Source organism: Schistocerca piceifrons, chromosome 1 (assembly GCF_021461385.2).
Source record: "Schistocerca piceifrons isolate TAMUIC-IGC-003096 chromosome 1, iqSchPice1.1, whole genome shotgun sequence".
Classification (NCBI taxonomy): Eukaryota; Metazoa; Arthropoda; class Insecta; order Orthoptera; family Acrididae; genus Schistocerca; species Schistocerca piceifrons.
The window spans coordinates 361,255,747-361,275,371 of NC_060138.1; the positions used below are offsets into that span (position 1 = coordinate 361,255,747).

Genomic DNA, 19,625 nt, shown 5'->3' on the forward strand with positions numbered 1-19,625 from the left:
AACCTAAATCAGGATGGCCGGACGCGGGATTGAACCGTCGTCCTTCTGAATCGGATGACAGTTCAAACATACATCTGGTCACCCTGATTTAGGCTTTCCATGATTTCCTTAAATCACTTCAGGTAAATGTCAGGATGGTTCCTTTGAAAGGGCATGGCCAATTTTCTTACTCATACTTCCATAATACAACAGGGCTGATGACCTCACTGTTTGGTACCCTCCCAAACAACCCAGTTTTAACCGAAACCAACCAACGAAACAATTTTAAGCAAAGTTTTTAATGGTGTAATGTATAATCAGCTGAGTAATTATTTCGAAAGCATGATCTCATCTCCAACAGACAGTTTAGGTTCCAACGTGGCAAAAATACAACTACTGGTGTCACTGAAGTTGTTAACCAGATGTTAACTGCATTTGAAAATAAGGATTTGATATCAATTGTACTTTGTGATAATATTAAAACATAACTGCAAAACTGGCAAACATAATCTATCTTAACAGTAATCATGTCATATTTAAGCAAGAGGAGTCATTTTGTCTTAAGTAAAAATAGGTGGTCTTCGTTAAGGGAACTTCAGATCAGAGTTCTGCAGCGCTGGTACTTGTTCCATTTCTGTTCACCACTGCAATTACTCATTTACATTGCCATATAGGAGCAAATCCAATAGCGCATCATGCAGATGGTATGTCACTGCACAGTACACAGTTTGACACCATAGAATTGCATCAGGCAACACAAGAAAAATTATAGTTAGCAACGAACAGGTTTTCTTCTAATGAACTCCTTTTTAATCCTGATAAAACGCCAGAATTAATACTGTGATTAACTAAAGCTCTAGAACGTAAATCAATAAAATTTTTGGGCTTTCACAATGATTCCAGATAAAAAAGAGTGCACTACCTTAGGTGGAAACTGGCAGATGCAGTCACTGATGAGTATAGGAAGGTGGCCTCTTTCAGCCAGCATGAATCAACTGAGGAAACAGCAAATAATGTTTTTCAGAAAAGTATTAAGTGGTTCTCTACAAATGGACTCTCACTAAATGTTGAAAAAATACAGTTTATGCAATTCTGTACAGTAAATGGCATAAAACCATTGATAAATATAGACTATGAACGTATGTCTGTTGCTAAGGCAGAAAACTCAAAATTTCTGTGCTTGTGCATTGATGAGAAAGTGAATTGGAAGAAACAACATCGATAATCTGCTGAAACAGTTAGGTTCAGCTACTTATGCTATTAGGGTTATTGCATATTTTGGTGATGAGCATATCAGCAAATTAGCCTACTTTGCCTATTTTCATTCACTGCTTTCATATGGCATAATATTTTGGGGCAATTCGTCATCAAGAGAGAAAGTATTCATTTCACAAAAGCGTGTAATCAGAATAATAGCTAGAGCCTACACAAGATCACCCTCAAGACATTTATTTAAGCAACTCGGGATATTCACAGTACCTTCGCAATACATATATTCACTTATGAAATTTGGCATTAATAACCCATTCCAATACAAAAATAACAGCAAAGTGCATAGCTACAACACCAGAAGAAAGAATGATATTCACTATTCTGGATTGAATCTCACTTTGGCACAGAAAGGGGTGAATTATGCTGCCACAAAAATCTTTGGTCATTTGACAAATAGTATTAAAAGTCTGACAGATAGCCAACCAAAATTGAAAAGCAAATTAAAAGAATTTCTGAATGACAACTCGTTCTATGCAATAGGTGAATTCTTAGATATGAAATAGTAACTGTAAAAAAAAGAATTAATTAATTAGTTTATGTTAAGAAAACTTATGTTAAAGTGACACATTCCACATCATTACAAAATGTCATATTCATTCATGATCTGTGGAACAAGATGTATGTATGTGTGCATGTACTTGTATTTCCAATGACATACTATTATAAGTAAATTCTAGTTATGTTAGTGAAATTCTGAAAATTCCAAAAAGTAATCAAAACAGTGAGAAAGATGAAATATAAGGAACACTGCTGAACCCTTTTCATCAACTCAAGATGTTAACTGTTGTAAACCTATACATCTACGCAACATTGTTTTGTGTCAAACCATTTTAAATGAGTTCTACATCAGAGTGAATATACACCTTCATGACAAAGTGGACTTTGATATATCTAGACACGGACTGGAAAAGACTGCAGGCTTGCACATTTGTAAAATAACATGTTTAAAACTTTTGAATAAGCTTCTGTTATCTGTTCAGTTCTTGTCCTATGGTGTTTCCTAAGGTATCATTTATGAGGGGTTACTGAAATAGTCGTTTTACAAGACAGAAGAACCATTTGAAATAAAAATTATTTCAATTAATTTTTAACAGTATTTCTATAAGAAGTGGATTAAATTGCGAGAAATTCTCTGCAAAATTTGTTAAAATTATATATTTTTGTCTAAATCTATTCTACTATAGATGGGCAATCATGAACAAAGGATTAAATTAAATTTTGGGAGTCACACTGAGATTTCTTTTTATTCCAAATGGGAGATGTGTAAGAAATTTTCATTTCATTACATGCCTCTGGATTGTTTCTTCATTGTACTGTTTTGCTTTCTCTTCTGAGTTACTTGGAACAATTTTCTCTTGAGCTTTTAACAATTACTTTTTAAAAAAATATCTTCCTTTTCATTCCATCATCTTCTAAGGTGTCTTCACCATCTCTATTTTAGGAATATTCTACATTGATTATTTTTTAGTGGGTAATAAGTCAGTTACTGATACAATTAATTCCTAATAAAATCATTTGAATATTTTTAACAATTTTATCTTTCATAGTCAGACTTCCTGCATTGGCCCAATTTTTATTGGTTTACATTGATGCTATTATTTCAAGAGTCACATTTTTTTAAATAGTGCAAATTTATAATAAAATATATATAATATAATTAATTAAACAAATTGATTTTTTCGCACTTTTATCATTTTATTCCTTATAGATTTTTAAGTAATGCAATTTCACTTTTACCTTACGAAAATTCCTGTATTCGCTTTGCTGTTGAGATTTACACAAGTTGGGAAAATGGTTCTCCTTCTGCCATAATTAGTTCACATTCTTGACCATGTGTACAATATTGATTCCTAATTGGACTTCCTCTTCTGATGCAGGCAGCTACAGTGACATAACATTGGGATAATGCGCTGAAGAAAAGAAAACTTTCGTGGTTTTGGACAAAAACCAACTCTCAGACTTCATATTTTCATAAAATTATTATTCAGACAACATACTGTATCACAAAAAAATAATAATGGTTCAAATGGCTCTGAGCACTATGGGACTTAACATCTGGGGTCATCAGTCCCCTAGAACTTAGAACTACTTAAACCTTACTAACCTAAGGACATCACACACATCCATGCCCAAGGTAGGATTCGAACATGCAACTGTAGTGGTCCCACGGTTCCAGACTGAAGCGCCTAGGAACGCTCGGCCACACCAGCCGGCCTGTATCACAAAAAATACGTTTTCTCGCCACGAGAACTAACGACAGAGTCTCTAATAATTGTCAAAAAGACTGAAAAAAGTTTCCATCATTTGTATTTCGCCTTGTGGCGTAGCAAAATATCTCTTTGTCAATGCTTACAGTGGCCGCACTAGTGTTTATTGTCATTGGTAATAACTTTTATCTTAGCATGTTGGGGCATTTCCTTATGTACCTATACACTGCACTCAAAAGGGTTTTATGTATGAATCACACTTAGACAGTTCTTCAAAGGTTAATTATATAAGAGACTAAGTTCTGTAACAATGGTTTTAATTGTCTTTGAGATGATGTTAACATCCACTCTGTCAAAGGTAAAAAAATGTGATTGTAGTGTGATTTTTATTGCTCCTATAAATTAACTCTGGCTGTCTCTCTGTCTCTGTTCTTTCAGACATATCCGAAACAACAGACACCATATCCATATAAGTATACAGGGAGGTCCATTGATCGTGACTGGGCCAAATATCTCACGAAATAAGAGTCAAACGAAAAAACTACAAAGAACGAAACTTGTCTAGCTTGAAAGGGGAAACCAGATGGCGCTATGGTTGGTCCACTAGATGGTGCTTCCATTGGTCAAACGGATATCAACTGAATTTTTTTAAAAATAGGAACCCCCATTTTTATTACATATTCATGTAGTACGTAAAGAAATATGAATGTTTTAGTTGGACCACTTTTTTCGCTTTGTGATAGATGGTGCTGTAATAGTCACAAACATATGGCTCACAATTTCAGACAAAGAGTTGGTAACAGGTAGGTTTTTGAAATTAAAATACAGAACGTAGGTACATTTGAACATTTTATTTCGATTGTTCCAATGTGATACATGTACCTTTGTGAACTTATCATTTCTGAGAACCTGTGCGGCTGATCCTGGCGGAGGTTCAAGTCCTCCCTGGGGCATGGGTGTGTGTGTGTTTGTCCTTAGGATAATTTAGGTTAAGTAGTGTGTAAGCTTCGGGACTGATGACCTTAGCAGTTAAGTCTCATAAGATTTCACACACATTTGAACATTTCTGAGAACACATGCTGTTACAGCGCGTGATTACCTGCAAATACCACATTAATGCAATAAATGCTGAAAATGATGTCGTCAACCTCAATGCATTTGGCAATATGTGTAACGACATTCCTCTCAACAGCAAGTAGTTCGCCTTCTGTAATGTTCGCACATGCATTCAATGCATGTTGTCAGGCATTGTCGGTAGATCACGATAGCAAATATCCTTCAACTTTCCCCACAGAAAGAAATCCGGGGACGTCAGATCCGGTGAACGTGCTTCGATGACCAATCCTCCTGTCATGAAATATGCTATTCAATATCGCTTCAACCGCACGCGAGCTATGTGCCGGACTTCCATCATGTTCGAAGTACATCGCCATTCTGTCATGCAGTGAAACATCTTGTAGTAACATCGGTAGAACATTACATAGGAAATCAGGATACATTGCACCATTTAGATTGCCATCGATAAAATGGGGGCCAATTATCCTTCCTCCCATAATGCCGCACCATACATTAACCCGCCAAGGTCGCTGATGTTCCACTTGTCGCAGCCATCGTGGATTTTCCGTTGCCCAATTGTGCATTTTATGCCGGTTTACGTTACCGCTATTGGTGAATGACGCTTCGTCGCTAAATAGAATGCGTGAAAAAAATCTGTCATCATCCCGTAATTTCTCTTGTGCCCAATAGCAGAACTGTACACGATGTTCAAAGTCGTCGCCATGCAATTCCTGGTGCATTGAAATATGGGACGGGTGTAATCGATGTTAATGTAACATTCTCAACACCGACGTTTTTGAGATTCCCGATTCTCGCGCAATTTGTCTGCTACTGATGTGCGGATTAGTCGCGACAGCAGCTAAAACACCTACTTGAGCATCTTCATTTGTTGCAGATCGTGGTTGACGTTTCACATGTGGCTGAAAACTTCCTGCTTCCTTAAATAACGTAACTATCCGGCGAATGGTCCGGACACTTTGATGATGTCGTCCAGGATACCGAGCAGCATACATAGCACACGCCCGTTGGGCATTTTGACCACAATAGCCATACATCAACACGATATCGACCTTTTCCGCAATTGGTAAATGGTCCATTTTAATACGGGTAATGTATCACGAAGAAAAATACCGTCGCACTGGCGGAATGTTACGTGATACCATGTACTTACACGTCTGTGACTATTACAGCGCCATCTATTACAAAGCGAAAAAAGTGGTCCAACTAAAAGGTTCATATTTCTTTACATACTACACAAATATGTAATAAAAATGAGGGTTCATATTTAAAGAAAACGCAGTTTATATCCGTTTGACCTATGGCAGCGCCATCTAGCGGGCCAACCATACCGCCATCTGGTTTCCCCCTTCAAGCTAGACGAGTTTCGTTCTTTGTAGTTTTTTCGTTTGATGCTTATTTCGTGAGATATTTGGCCCGGTCACTATCAATGGACCTTCCTGTATAGTTCTGGCAACACCGGCCTTGACCTTCTTCTGTGCGGATGCACACATATTCCCCAAACTTTTACAGAACTTGGTAAGAATGTCTTCCACGAGTAATGAGTGTGTTGGGGTGGGACACTACGAATGTAGTGTGTGGACGTCCCTGCAGTCGTGTTATCCTCTGTGCCCTCGGTGGCTCAGATGAGTGGCGGCACAGTAACTCAGCATGTTCGGTCAGAGGGTTAGCAGCCCTGTGTAATAAAAAAACTGAGTTAATGGATCAACGACGAACTGAAACAGGTGTCTTGTGACGTCTGCCCCGAGCAGATATAATGAACGAAAATGAACAAAATGAGATTAAAAGAAAAAGAAAAGATGGATAGTGTCTGCCATGTAAGCAGGATGTCCTGGGTTCAAGTCCCAGTCAGGGCACAAATTTTCACCTGTCCCCGTTGATATATATCAACGCCCGTTAGCAGCTGAATGTATTAATGTAATTCTAATTTCGTTTATTTTTCGTGCTTGTTGTGAAAAGCGTTATGTTCTTAGCATTTCTTTACAGATTATCATTGATGTATACATTTTGTTTTATAATAATGAATAATTTACAATTTTCAATTAAAAAAATAGACGTATCTCAAACAGTACCCTAAAAAACAAAAAGCATGAATGTAAAATGCAAAATTACAATTTTAATCGTAAAACAAATATAAGTGAAATAAATATCTAAATCTTTTAATTAGGTATGTTGAAAATAATCCAACGACACACTGTGTACAGCTTATTTTCAAAAAATGGTATTTTAGGAACGGTCGTTATTACACATGGATGTGTGTATCTTGAAAGCTCCTTTAATTCATCTTCTAACAAAAGTTTTCATTTTTCAAAATTAATTAATGATGGTGGAGTATTCTGCAAAATTTCAGATTATTTCAAAGGTTCATCATACAGTTTTCAGGAACGTTAATTACGTATCAACTTTTATATGAAAAACATTTTTTGATGTAACATCAGTTATAAAGCTAGTATGCCTAATTTCCTTTCGCGGTGTGGTTAGTGAAACAAACAAAAAAATGTATTGCATTGCTTTTTGCCCTCTACACATCCGTCAAGTGTCATCAATATTATTTACTTACACTCAGAATATTCCCTTGTGAGATGCCTATATCTTTAATTAGTGACCTGCACCATAGCTGCATGTACGATTGCTAGATGTAAGGTGGAAAGTAGGTTATCTTACTTTCTAGTTATTGTAATCAAAATGTAAAACTACTAAATGCTTATATCCAGAAATGTACTGCGATTCCTACATGCTTATTAAACGGAGACAGAAAAATCACTTCTTACCACTATACCACAGTCTAACATAACAGCCGCGACACTTACTGCCTTAAAAGTTGTTGGCGTTTGACAGATGGAGCGACACTAGTGCTCCAAGCGGCAGGTAAGGTGAACGTCAGACGCGTCGTAAGCATAATGTTTGTTTGCATCCATTTCCTACGTAATTTCCGAATTATTCGAGTTATTTTCTTGCCTCCAAGAGTTTGTTTAGCATCAGAAGGCATATATGTTTCTATTAATGATTCTAAAATAAGCGCAAGTATGGACAAAAACCATCAATAGAGTGGCAAGCTACAACACATTCGTGAGGAAACACTTGTGACATCGGACAGAATTGCAGCTTACCACGTTGATATCAAAAGAATATAAACACACAGATTCACATGTAAGAAGCACAGACATGTACCTCTACATGCAAAAGCGATCGACAGCTCGTTTATCGTTCTGTAGCCCTACTGTGTGTGTCATTGTCGCCTGTTGCCACAAGTACGACCTTAATCTTTATATTATTCTAAGTGGGTCAAGCAACTGCCAAATAGTGGCAGAAATATGCTGAAAACATTATAATGAGCTGATTACATTACATTTCACGAAAAACCAAATATTTGAATAATTTTCAAACAATGTGTCTGTAGGCACTTTCCTTGTCCCGTAATAGTTCCGCTCGATCTGCACAATCTGACACTTCACACGCTTTTGTAAGACACGAACAGCTGCACTTAACCTAACCACTTTATCGTCAAAGCACGTCTGTGGTGACGATTCGCACCAATCTGGCACTGATACATGGAGAGCTGAACTGGCTGCTTCGGGTCTATTGCTTAATAAAGTAGGATCAGTTTATTCTATCTCGTGAAATTTTTGTTTAAAAAAGCCAAAAAACACTTATCAGCTACTGAAGGCAGCTACAACACTATGAAGAATCGCTTCTCGGCTTTTGACAAGATATTGCTTAATAAAGTAGGATCAGTTTATTCTATCTCGTGAGATTTTTTTTTAAAAAAAGACAAAAAAACACTATTGCTTAATAAAGTAGGATCAGTTTATTCTATCTCGTGAGATTTTTTTTTAAAAAGCCAAAAAACACTTATCAGCTACTGAAGGCAGCTACAACACTACGAAGAATCGCTTCTCGGCTTTTGACAAGATATTGCTTAATAAAGTAGGATCAGTTTATTCTATCTCGTGAGATTTTTTTTAAAAAAAGCCAAAAAACACTTATTAGCTACTGAAGGGAGCTACAACACTAAGAAGAATCGCTTCTCGGTTTTTGACAAGATATTGCTTAATAAAGTACGATCAGTTTATTCTATCTCGTGAGATTTTTTTTAAAAAAGCCAAAAAACACTTATTAGGTACTGAAGGGAGCTGCTTAATAAAGTAGGATCAGTTTATTCTATCTCGTGAGATTTTTTTTTTAAAGTCAAAAAACACTTATTACGTACTGAAGGGAGCTAGAACATTAAGAACAATCGCTTCTCGGCTTTTGACAAGATATTGCTTAATAAGTAGGACCAGTTTATTCTATCTCGTGAGATTTTTTTTTAAGTCAAAAAACACTTATGCTTTTGACAAGATCAATGTTTATCTCTCTCGCATTCCTTTGTTTCTCAACATTCTCCTCAGCTCTTTCATCTCTGTAATACATGCTCTCTGGCGACTTGTGACGTCATTGTTCAAAGCCGACGGGTTGTATCCCCTGCTGCACTAGTCCCGGCTGCTTCTGTGTCATACGATTGTTCTACAGCTTTAGATTGACTGTCGAATCTTTGTGGCAGTTTCCTCTTCATCGTCAGTAGAAGTGGCTTATTTGGGATGTCAAACAGTGTGGGTACTGCATTCCACACGAGTTTGTTATTGTCTGCGCTCATGAACTGGTTTACTTCGAAATGTAGCGGACAAAACCTAATATTATTATACAGGTAAACTGGGTCTTTCTTCATAAGGTCTTCTCGTCTGCTATTAACTAGCCATTTTCTGCTCCTAAAACGAAACATTTGTCATTTATACACACACAGTTTGCAAGTGAATCCTGACGATACAATTTAGTAACATGATGGTATATACCTCTCAGGATCCTTAGGAAACCTAAAAAGAGACAGCTGTGGTGTCTTTTTCCTGTTGTTGCTGCAATTTATTGCGGTACAAACGCTCTCGATGGTAAAAATCATTGTATAAATCAAAATAAACAATCACTATTTGCTTTCACGATCGCGCCGAACTCACAGTTCAACCTACCAGCCTCTTGGGGCGCTGCTCGCGCTGTAGGCAACAAAATCGAGGCGAAGTGTCGCGACTAGTGATGGGCTAAACTGGGATTTTCCGATATCAGTGATTTCTGTGAATGCTACTTTTCAGTATCTGTTATTCTTAACTGTGATTTGTCGCAGTTAAGAGTCGCAGTTAAGGAACATAGGTCGTGTATCCCTCCGCCACTGCGATTTCTGCTACTTCCGCGATTTCTGCTACTTCCGCGATTTCTGTGATTCCTGCGATTTCTGCGACTTACCACCGTATGAAAAAGTTACATCTGTCAACACAGAAAATGCATCTCAACAAAACTGCCATTGGCAAGTATATTTTACGTTTTTTCTTCCGTTAGCTGTAATTTTGTATTAAAGAAACAACTGTGAAAATATTAATAGTGTAATTAATATGTAAGTAGCCGTACAGTACCGGGGTCTAGTGCAGCAGGGGATACAACCCGTCGGCTTTGAACAATGACGTCATTCCTTAGTCATAGATCGTAATGTCTTCACTTCGAAGCATAGATAATAAAGCAGTTCTGTGTTCTAATAAGCTTTTGCTGTTAAGTTTCAATTTCGTTTTTTTACTGATTGCTTAATAAAGTAGGATCAGTTTATTCTATCTCGTGAGATTTTTTTTTTTTAAAGCCAAAAAAACACTATTGCTTAATAAAGTAGGATCAGTTTATTCTATCTCGTGAATTTTTTTTTTAAAAGCCAAAAAACACTTATCAGCTACTGAAGGCAGCTACAACACTACGAAGAATCGCTTCTCGGCTTTTGACAAGATATTGCTTAATAAAGTAGGATCAGTTTATTCTATCTCGTGAGATTTTTTTTTAAAAAAGCCAAAAAAACACTATTGCTTAATAAAGTAGGATCAGTTTATTCTATCTCGTGAGATTTTTGTTTTAAAAAGCCAAAAAACACTTATCAGCTACTGAAGGCAGCTACAACACTACGAAGAGTCGCTTCTCGGCTTTTGACAAGATATTGCTTAATAAAGTAGGATCAGTTTATTCTATCTCGTGAGATTTTTTTTAAAAAAAGCCAAAAAACACTATTGCTTAATAAAGTAGGATCAGTTTATTCTATCTCGTGAGTTTTTTTTAAAGCCAAAAAACACTTATTAGCTACTGAAGGGAGCTACAACACTAAGAAGAATCGCTTCTCGGTTTTTGACAAGATATTGCTTAATAAAGTAGGATCAGTTTATTCTATCTCGTGAGATTTTTTTTAAAAAAAGCCAAAAAACACTTATTAGGTACTGAAGGGAGCTGCTTAATAAAGTAGGATCAGTTTATTCTATCTCGTGAGATTTTTTTTTAAGTCAAAAAACACTTATTACGTACTGAAGGGAGCTAGAACATTAAGAACAATCGCTTCTCGGCTTTTGACAAGATATTGCTTAATAAAGTAGGATCAGTTTATTCTATCTCGTGAGATTTATTTTTTTAAAAAGTCAAAAAACACTTATGCTTTTGACAAGATCAATGTTTATCTCTCTCGCATTCCTTTGTTTCTCAACATTCTCCTCAGCTCTTTCATCTCTGTAATACATGCTCTCTGGCGACTTGTGACGTCATTGTTCAAAGCCGACGGGTTGTATCCCCTGCTGCACTAGTCCCCAGTACCGTAATAGTTCGTATTTAGAAAATGAATTCTAACATATTGTTATGTTCACAGGTACCTGAACTACATTTCAGTCACTCAGTAAAGTGATAACTCAAAATATCATTGTCAACAGATCTGAAGAAATTGCCACTGCGTCTTTAGACCGTTTTCGTCAGACGAGAGGTTAGTTTCTAAGCGTTTCGATGGACTTAATTACTTCAGTGAGATCGTTCTTGCAAATGTGATATTCATTATAGCTAATATTAGCAATCTACTCTGTCAATTATATTGCTAGTAATTAATGACAGCAAAAATTGTTTAATAATCCTTGTGTTTTTGCAGACACAGTTCTGACTCTGATTACTGGTTGCTGCACGTATCTATCCACATCAAGGCTGTTGAGAGAGACTCGTGATGATTCAAGACAGCTCTTAGAGGATTTGCAGTTTAAAAGTGAAATAATTGTGAAATAAGTGTGTGAATGATTAAACTATGTTTTATTGAAGTTGTGCGATTTTAAAGGAATAATAAATGTCAAATACAGTGAGTGAATAATAAAAATCTCATTTTCCACATGTTTAAACCGTCCTATACCCATAATTTTCCGCCACTTACTTATTGGTAAACACTTGTTGGAGAGTGACATGCCTCCCCCCCCCCCCCCCCCCCCTCCACTTTCTCCACAATCTTGGTGTGACACTGACCTGTAACATATCCCGAAGTCTACAATATGCATTTTGAGGCTGTTGATATGAAAGTGGGAAGTACAGATCTTCCAGTTAAATCAGGAATAGCTTAAATGCTTTACTTGAAAGTAACACAGGAAAAGCTTACTTATGTAGGTGGTAGTAGTGTCGGCAAAAAGTTCTTGTGTGTGAAGTTGCCATGTAGAACACCAGGTGTAAAACTTTTCTCCCGAGTCTTGAACTGTGTCGGAACAAAAGTGAGGCATTCATATGACTGTTTTCATTCTCTACACTTATACAGATGTCTGAGTTCTGCTGTGTTAACATTGCAAAGTCCTGTAGGCATGTGGAGTATTAACCAAAACTGTCATATTGGAAGCAGAATCAAACACATTTGTTACGTTACTTGATATTTTCAGGAGAAAAAGGCAATGCCGGCCGGTGTGGCCGTGCGGTTAAAGGCGCTTCAGTCTGGAACCGCGTGACCGCTACGGTCGCAGGTTCCAATCCTGCCTCGGGCATGGATGTGTGTGATGTCCTTAGGTTAGTTAGGTTTAATTAGTTCTAAGTTCTAGGCGACTGATGACCTCTGCAGTTAAGTCACATAGTGCTCAGAGCCATTTGATTTGGAAAAGGCAATGTTGCTTCTTATTAATATAATACATTCAGAGTCACAGCTGTGTTTGACCAACCATAACTGATGCTGAATGTGCATGTCGTCATATAATACGAAGGGCTTATTTCAATAGTGGTACAAGTCCATTACCTTCACTTTTCTGTCTATAATGCTTCTGAAATTAATGATCCAAACAAACATAAATAAAGGTTCATCTCTAGCAAGAAGCCATATGCTTGAATATTTCTGGTATCTCAACTGCAGATTTTTCAGCGCTCATTTAACTTTACGACTCTGTATCTCAAAATGAACAAAAATGGACTTGTACCACTATTGAAATAAGCCCTTCATATGCACACACGGCACATCGATCTCGTGAGGCACAAGGCTCTCATAACGAAGTACGTACGTGGGTCAACAGATGGCACTAGGAAAAGTATGTTAACTGCGCTTTTTAGTTGCTACTTGCGACTCTTAGTTGCGACTTGTCACGGAAATCGCAGTTGGACTCAATAGTGTATCGCAGAGATGGGCGTAGTACGAACTTTGACCCACAGATGGCACTGTTAACCGCGCTTTCTAGTTACTACTTGCGACTGTTAGTTGCGACTTGTCACGGAAATCGCAGTTAGACTCGATACCGTATCGCAGAGATGGACGTAGTACAAACTTTGGCCAACAGATGGCACTGTTAACCGCGCTTTCTAGTTGCTACTTGCGACTCTTAGTTGCGACTTGTCACTGAAATCGCAGAAAGCAGTGCTAAATTGGACCAATAGATGGCTCACGTCTTTGAATGTGAAACACTACTTGCGACTGCTAACTGTGACTAAAATCGCAGTTAGATTCTGTAAAGTTGCTACTGTGATATCTGTGACTTCTCAGTCACTGTGATTTCTAACAGATACGCGATTTCCTGCCCACCACTAGTCGCGACTGTTATGTCAGACTGTGACTATACTGAAGTGGGGGAGCCAAAGATATGCACCTTAGCAACGAAAGATTGTGTCTTGTTTATAAACACCTGTGTTATTGTTTGATAACAAATCGTTCTCAATATCCGAATGGCAGTGTGGCAGTTGTGGAGGGCGGTATGATCTCAGAAGTTTGACGTAATTGTCGGTAAGCCCTATCTCTGGTTAAAATTCTCAGTCTGGTTCACTGCATGGTAATACTCTCGGCGTGAGATCGTTAATATGTTGTTTAATAAATGTCATTCCTCAGTACCGTTTCGTCCCATAGCAATATGTATTATGTAATTAAAAATGTTTTTTAGCCGTGTCCAGTTCTGCTTTCCGTCTATTTCAACCATTTTTTCGTCTTACATTTATTTTCGTGTTTTGAATATGTAATATGTTGAACGTGCAATAGTATGGTGATGTTCACTTTAAAAATCACAATTTCGGTAGCAAACAAGTAAATGTTAAATTGATACATTTTTATTTACATTTTCTTCTGCTACTAGTATAATATGCAAGTACGCAGAAGTACAGTACTTCCGGAGGACGACGATTCAAACTCCGGTCTGGCCATCCAGATTTTGATTTTTCGGGAGTTCCAAAATTGCTCCACGCAGTTGTCGGGATGAATTTTTTGAAAAGGCACGGCTGATTTCCTTCTCCATCCTTGACACAATCCGAGCTTGTGCTCCGTCTCTAATCACCTATGTGTCGACGTGCCGTTAAACCTAATTTTCCTTCCTTTCCTGTTCTAGCATTAATCGAAACAGTGAATTTAAACAGAGCAGCAGATAACTAGTGATAATTTAAAAGTTAGAATTATGAAAAAGCTCATATAAGTAGGCCGTTAGGTATTTCTCAACAGAATGAAAATAGTGTTTCATGGATATCCTCAATTAAGTTATTTCTGTCGTGCACTAGCAGTCAGAATGGATTTCCATATTCTGGAGTTCGGTTAAGAGTTTTCTGTGATATTTAAGCCAGATGATTTATTCAGCAAGCCAGTGCCCAGTTGCTTTTGTTGTCCCATAGAAAAGTAAGCTAATGCCCAGGTATTTCCAACTAGAATGAACACAGTGTGTAAAGCACTAGTTTCATATGTACATTTATGTGTTTAGTTATCATGCTTCCTAACACTGAGGTTTATGTTGTAGCCACACATAATGCTCATTTCATGTGCTTAATAATTTCTCTCAGTAATTAACAATTGTTTGTGTTCTGTAACATGGCTGCAAATGCCTTTACATGTTGCAAATTTCAGCAGATTGATACATACAAACTCCACTGTTCTTCCAATCAGATGTTTGGTGTTACATTCCACAGCATCACCATTTGTCATGAAAGTTATATATGAAACTAACTTGGAACATAAATCAAGTAAACACATGTTATTTGCCAAGTAAAAATTAAGAATAATTCTCTGTAAACTAATCTCCAATCGATATTGACAAACTGTAATGTATGGCCCAGGCTTGTCACAATTTAAAATAAGTGGACCTTAGAACTTAAGTCGTCCAAGCCCAGACCAGAACCCACTCTCCATGACCAGTGCAGGTTCTAGGAGGTACATTTAATATGTATGTTTTTCTGTACACTTTCCTTAGTTGAATGAACCAAGGAACTCTCACAATGAAACATACAGTACTACAACGGCATAATACTTTTAGCAAAGACAAAGTAATATTAAGTATGTAGGAATAGCATTTGCCATTGTGCAATACCCAAAACACACACACACATGCACACGCACACAAAGTAATTTAGGCTACCTAACAAGAATTACAAAATTTTCAAATATATATTTGGATAGTGTTCTGATAATCCCTTAAGTTAATATCCACTAATTGGTAAAAAGAAGAAAAAAATTTAGAAAATCACACAGAGATGTGCTGAACGGAAAGCTTGTGGATTTTAAACCATAATGTGCACTGTGAAAGATAAATGTTTGGGTATAATGAAGTTGGAAATATAGATTAAAAAGTGGACCACTGTAATTGTGTGGACGTATTTCCTACAAGTGATTCATTTCTGTTAGTCTGCAAATTGAATCACTTACTCATGCTACCAAATGTTGTTTGTGGTATCAGTTTCATTGACTCCCGTAACTTCCTTATTGTTGTGCAGTTTTTTTTGCCCAGCAACATGAATTGGGTTACCATAGTCATTTGCAACATGCATCGATTTGACACTAGTTATTTTTTCCTGGTAAGCGCTCTAGGAAGATTCTGCAGTACAGCTTTAATTATCAGTTTTTTTCCAAGTACTTTCCATGACAGTCTGTGGACTTACACAGCCTTTGAAGCAACACAAAAGAGTTTCCAATGTCCCCTATCAAACAGGTTTGTGTAAGTCTTGAAATATTCATCTGTCTATGAGAATTGCCTCCTTTGTAACCTCTACATTACAATGTAGAGAAGCAATGTTAAATCACTTGGTGTAAATTATAAATGATAGCATACAGCAAAGCCTACTGTCTAGTCACATTTTATTAGTTTCTCGTGACAGTGGAGATTGTAATCTCAACAGAGGTATTATTTTTCTCAACAGAGGTATTATTTTTTGTCTTCATGGACTCTTTCTGGGCCTCATTGTGCATGTCAGTTGGAATTTTTCAATTCTTTTGGTTAGGAGTGTGTTCCATTTTAAAACTTCCTGGGAATTTGTCGCACAATGGAATACTTCGTGCCATCTGCTCAGCAGTTTATATGTTACATAGCTAAAAGGACCCCAGCTTTTTAAGCTGAAATTACCAACTGGGCTAGAACGAATATTCACATACTCTTCAATTTAGCTCCAGGGTAGCCTTGATTGTTCACTTGCATTAGTGCTCTACTATGTGATACACAAGGCTAACATAGACACTTTTCCTGTGCTGAATTTTATGATAATTTAAGACTGATGAATTTGATTGAAATGTGTACTTCAAGTGAATTAATTCATCAAAAACTTGTGACAGATTGCATGCAGAGGTAATTCATAATCAAGCAGAAAAAATTGTAAATGTTTCTCTCCTCCATAGCACAAAAATAAATGTCAGCTGAAGTTATTGCATCATCAACAGTCATTCAGATTACAGATGAATGTATTGAGCTTCTATATAAGATGCCTAAATGCTACGAAAAGGCCTGTTTCGTTTTATAGTCTTCTGGATTTAACCAGATACTTAATGATAATTCATGCAATGAACACATGGAGTGGCATGGTGTAGCAACTGCAGGAATCACATTTCTCATTTTCAAAAAGTAAAATGTTTTGATTTGCCACTGTAACTGATAATTCATATTTATGTTGGGCTAGCAATACAAATATTCATTCTTTGACCGTTTAACACAACAGTATTGGACATGTCAGATACATTGCCGATATTTATATCTAAAACATGTACAGACGTGGATTGGCTTATGCAAAGAAGATGGTCATAGCCTTTGCAGTGGAATCATCCAAGTATTCTCCTTAGCAACTATGGAAGATCCAAGTCAGGATAACTGGATGGAGGTTCAAACCTTGCTCCTCCCAAATGTGAGTCCACTGCTTTCAATCTGCATATCTGCAGGGTCCCAAAACTGTGCCACTACAATCAATGTCATAGTTGGACAGGATAGTGTCAATAAAATCTTAAGTATCTAGAGTGTGCAGTTAACCTTCCTCACTGAAATGCTGTACAAAGTGTGCATCATATTTTATGTAGAGAAGTGTAACAGGAGTTGAACAAAATAATGTGAACTTGCCCTCCAGCATAAAAACCAAGTGTAGGCATATCTTATATACTGATTTATTTGTGAAGCTACATTTCTGGGAGATGACCCCATTTTCTTTTCACTTGGGTGCCAGTGTGCAAATGACCCTTGTTTTGTTGTGTTGCGATAATTTAAGGGAAATTAGTGTACTTTGCACACTTCCAGCCATTAATTTCATATGGAATAATTTTCTGGGACAATCCCAGACATTGACACAAAGTATTCATTCGACAGAAACTTGCTGTAAGAACAATATCTGTTGTTCGTCCTTGATCTTCATGTAAGTATGAGTTGAAAAGATTTGGTATACTAACAGCAGCCTCTCACTTCATTTATTCTTAATACACAACACGATCAAAAAATTAAAAGAAATAAAAAAAGTTTGATCACCTCCCTAGCGACTGAGTTCTGCCATATAAGGCATTTTTTTTAAAAAAGTAAATCATTTCTGCTTGACAACTCTTTCTACTTCAAGCTGGAGAAGTAACAGCCTCCTCTGGCTCCTCTCGTGTGGTCCCTTGGGCCCCTCTCTTCCGAGATCTCCACTAATGCCATGGTGGACACTCGCCAGTGGCTCAAGGAGCCAAGAGCTGCTGGACGAAGAGCTTCACAGTCTTCCTCTGTGCCAGAAGCTGCTTCGGAGAAATCGTCCCAGCATGCCCCTAAAGAGAAGGGAAAGAGCAGGCAAACTAAGAAGTCTGCTGAAACAGGACCCTCTGGTGACTCTAACACCACCACTCCCTATCAATTCTGCATCTGAGGATGCGGTGGAAATCTTAGCGTCCCCTGCAGACCTAGATCTCACTGATGCCTCATCCACCATAGAAATGGCTACAAATACTCAGTTGGTGGCAGCAGGTGACCCTGAGGGATAACCTGCCTCTTTGAGCACTTAATGCCTTCCCAGCCTCACGATAACATCATCCTCCAGTGGAATTGCGGTGGTTTTTTCCACCACCTGGCTGAGCTACGGCTACTGTTATGCTTTACACCTGCTTTCTGCATTGCCCTCCAGGAAACCTGGTTCCCTGAAATGCAGACTCCTGCCCTTCGCAGCTATAAGGGATATTACGAGAAACATAGCGACCATAATAGAGTGTCAGGTGGAGTTTGCGTCTGTTCTGAACTCAGTATGTAGTGAACATGTGGCCTTTCAAACCCTTCTTGAAGCTGTGGCTGTCAGGATAAGGAGGACACAGGAAATAACTGTCTGGAACGTATATCTTCCTTTAGATGGTGCAGTACCCCAGAATGCATTGGCTGCACTGATTCATCAACTCCCTAAACCTTTCCTACTTTTGGGAGATTTTAATGCTCATAACCCCTTGTGGGGTAGCACCGAGCTTACTGGGCGAGGCAGAGATGTTGGAACCGTACTTTCTCAGTTCGACCTCTGCCTCTTAAATACAGGTGCCCCCACAAATTTCAGTGTGGCCCATGGCACAAATTCGGCCATTGATTTCTCAGTTTGCAGTCCTGGCCTTCTCCCATCTATCCACTGGAGAGCACATGATGACCTGTGAGGTAGTGACCACTTTCCCATCTTCCTGTCACTGCCCCGGCGTCAGGCCCATGTACGCCTGCCCAGATGGGTTTTAAACAAGGCAGACTGGGTTGCTTTCACCTCTGCTGTCACCGTTGAATCTCCACCACATGGTAACGTTGATGTGGTGGTTGAGCAGGTAACTACAACGATCGTTTCTGTGGCGGAAAACATGACCTCATGTTCTTTAGGGTGCCCCCACCGAAGGACAGTCCCTTGGTGGTCGCCGGAAGTCGCTGAGGCAATTAAGGACCATTGACGAGCTCTACAGCGGCATAAGCACCCTGGAACATCTCATAGCCTTTAAACGGCTCCGTGCCCGCGTTTACCAGATTATCAAAAGACAGAAACAGTAGTGTTGGGAGAGATATGTCTCTACCATTGGGTGCCATACGTCACCTTCCAAAGTCTGGGCAAACTTCAAACGAGTTTTAGGGTACCAGGTCCCAACAGGTGTTCCCGGTTTTAACATAAATGGCGTGTTATCTACCGACGCAAGCGCAATTGCTGAGCACTGTGCTCGAACCTCTGCATCAGAGAATTACCCCCCAGCCTTTCACACTCTCAAATGGTGGATGGAAGGGAAAGTCCCCTCGTTCACTACATGCCACAGTGAACCCTATAACACCCCATTTACAGAGTGGGAGCTCCTCAGTGCCCTTGCACATTGTCCCAACACAGCTCCTGGGCCAGACCGGATCCACAGTCAAATGATTAAACATCTCCCATGTGACTACAAGTGACATCTCCTCGTGATCTTCAACCGAATGTGATGCTATGGCGTCTTTCCAATCACACTGGCAGGAGAGCACCATCGTACCAGTGCTCAAACCTGACAAAAGCCCACTTCATGTGGATAGCTATCGGCCCATCAGCCTCACCAACGTTCTTTGTAAGGTGCTGGAACTTATGGTGTGTCAGCGGTTG

The 19,625-nt window shown here is 38.4% G+C and overlaps 1 protein-coding gene across 1 annotated transcript in view; it reads left to right on the forward strand.

Annotated features, from left to right (window-relative positions):
• Window positions 1–13,425: 13,425 nt before the first annotated feature.
• Window positions 13,426–19,625, forward strand: part of LOC124794720 — a 245,392-nt gene continuing 239,192 nt past the window's right edge. Inside the window, exon 1 of the mRNA XM_047258311.1 lies at window positions 13,426–13,581. The gene's annotated coding sequence lies outside the window, so the exon portion shown is untranslated. The remainder of the gene's footprint in view (window positions 13,582–19,625) is intronic.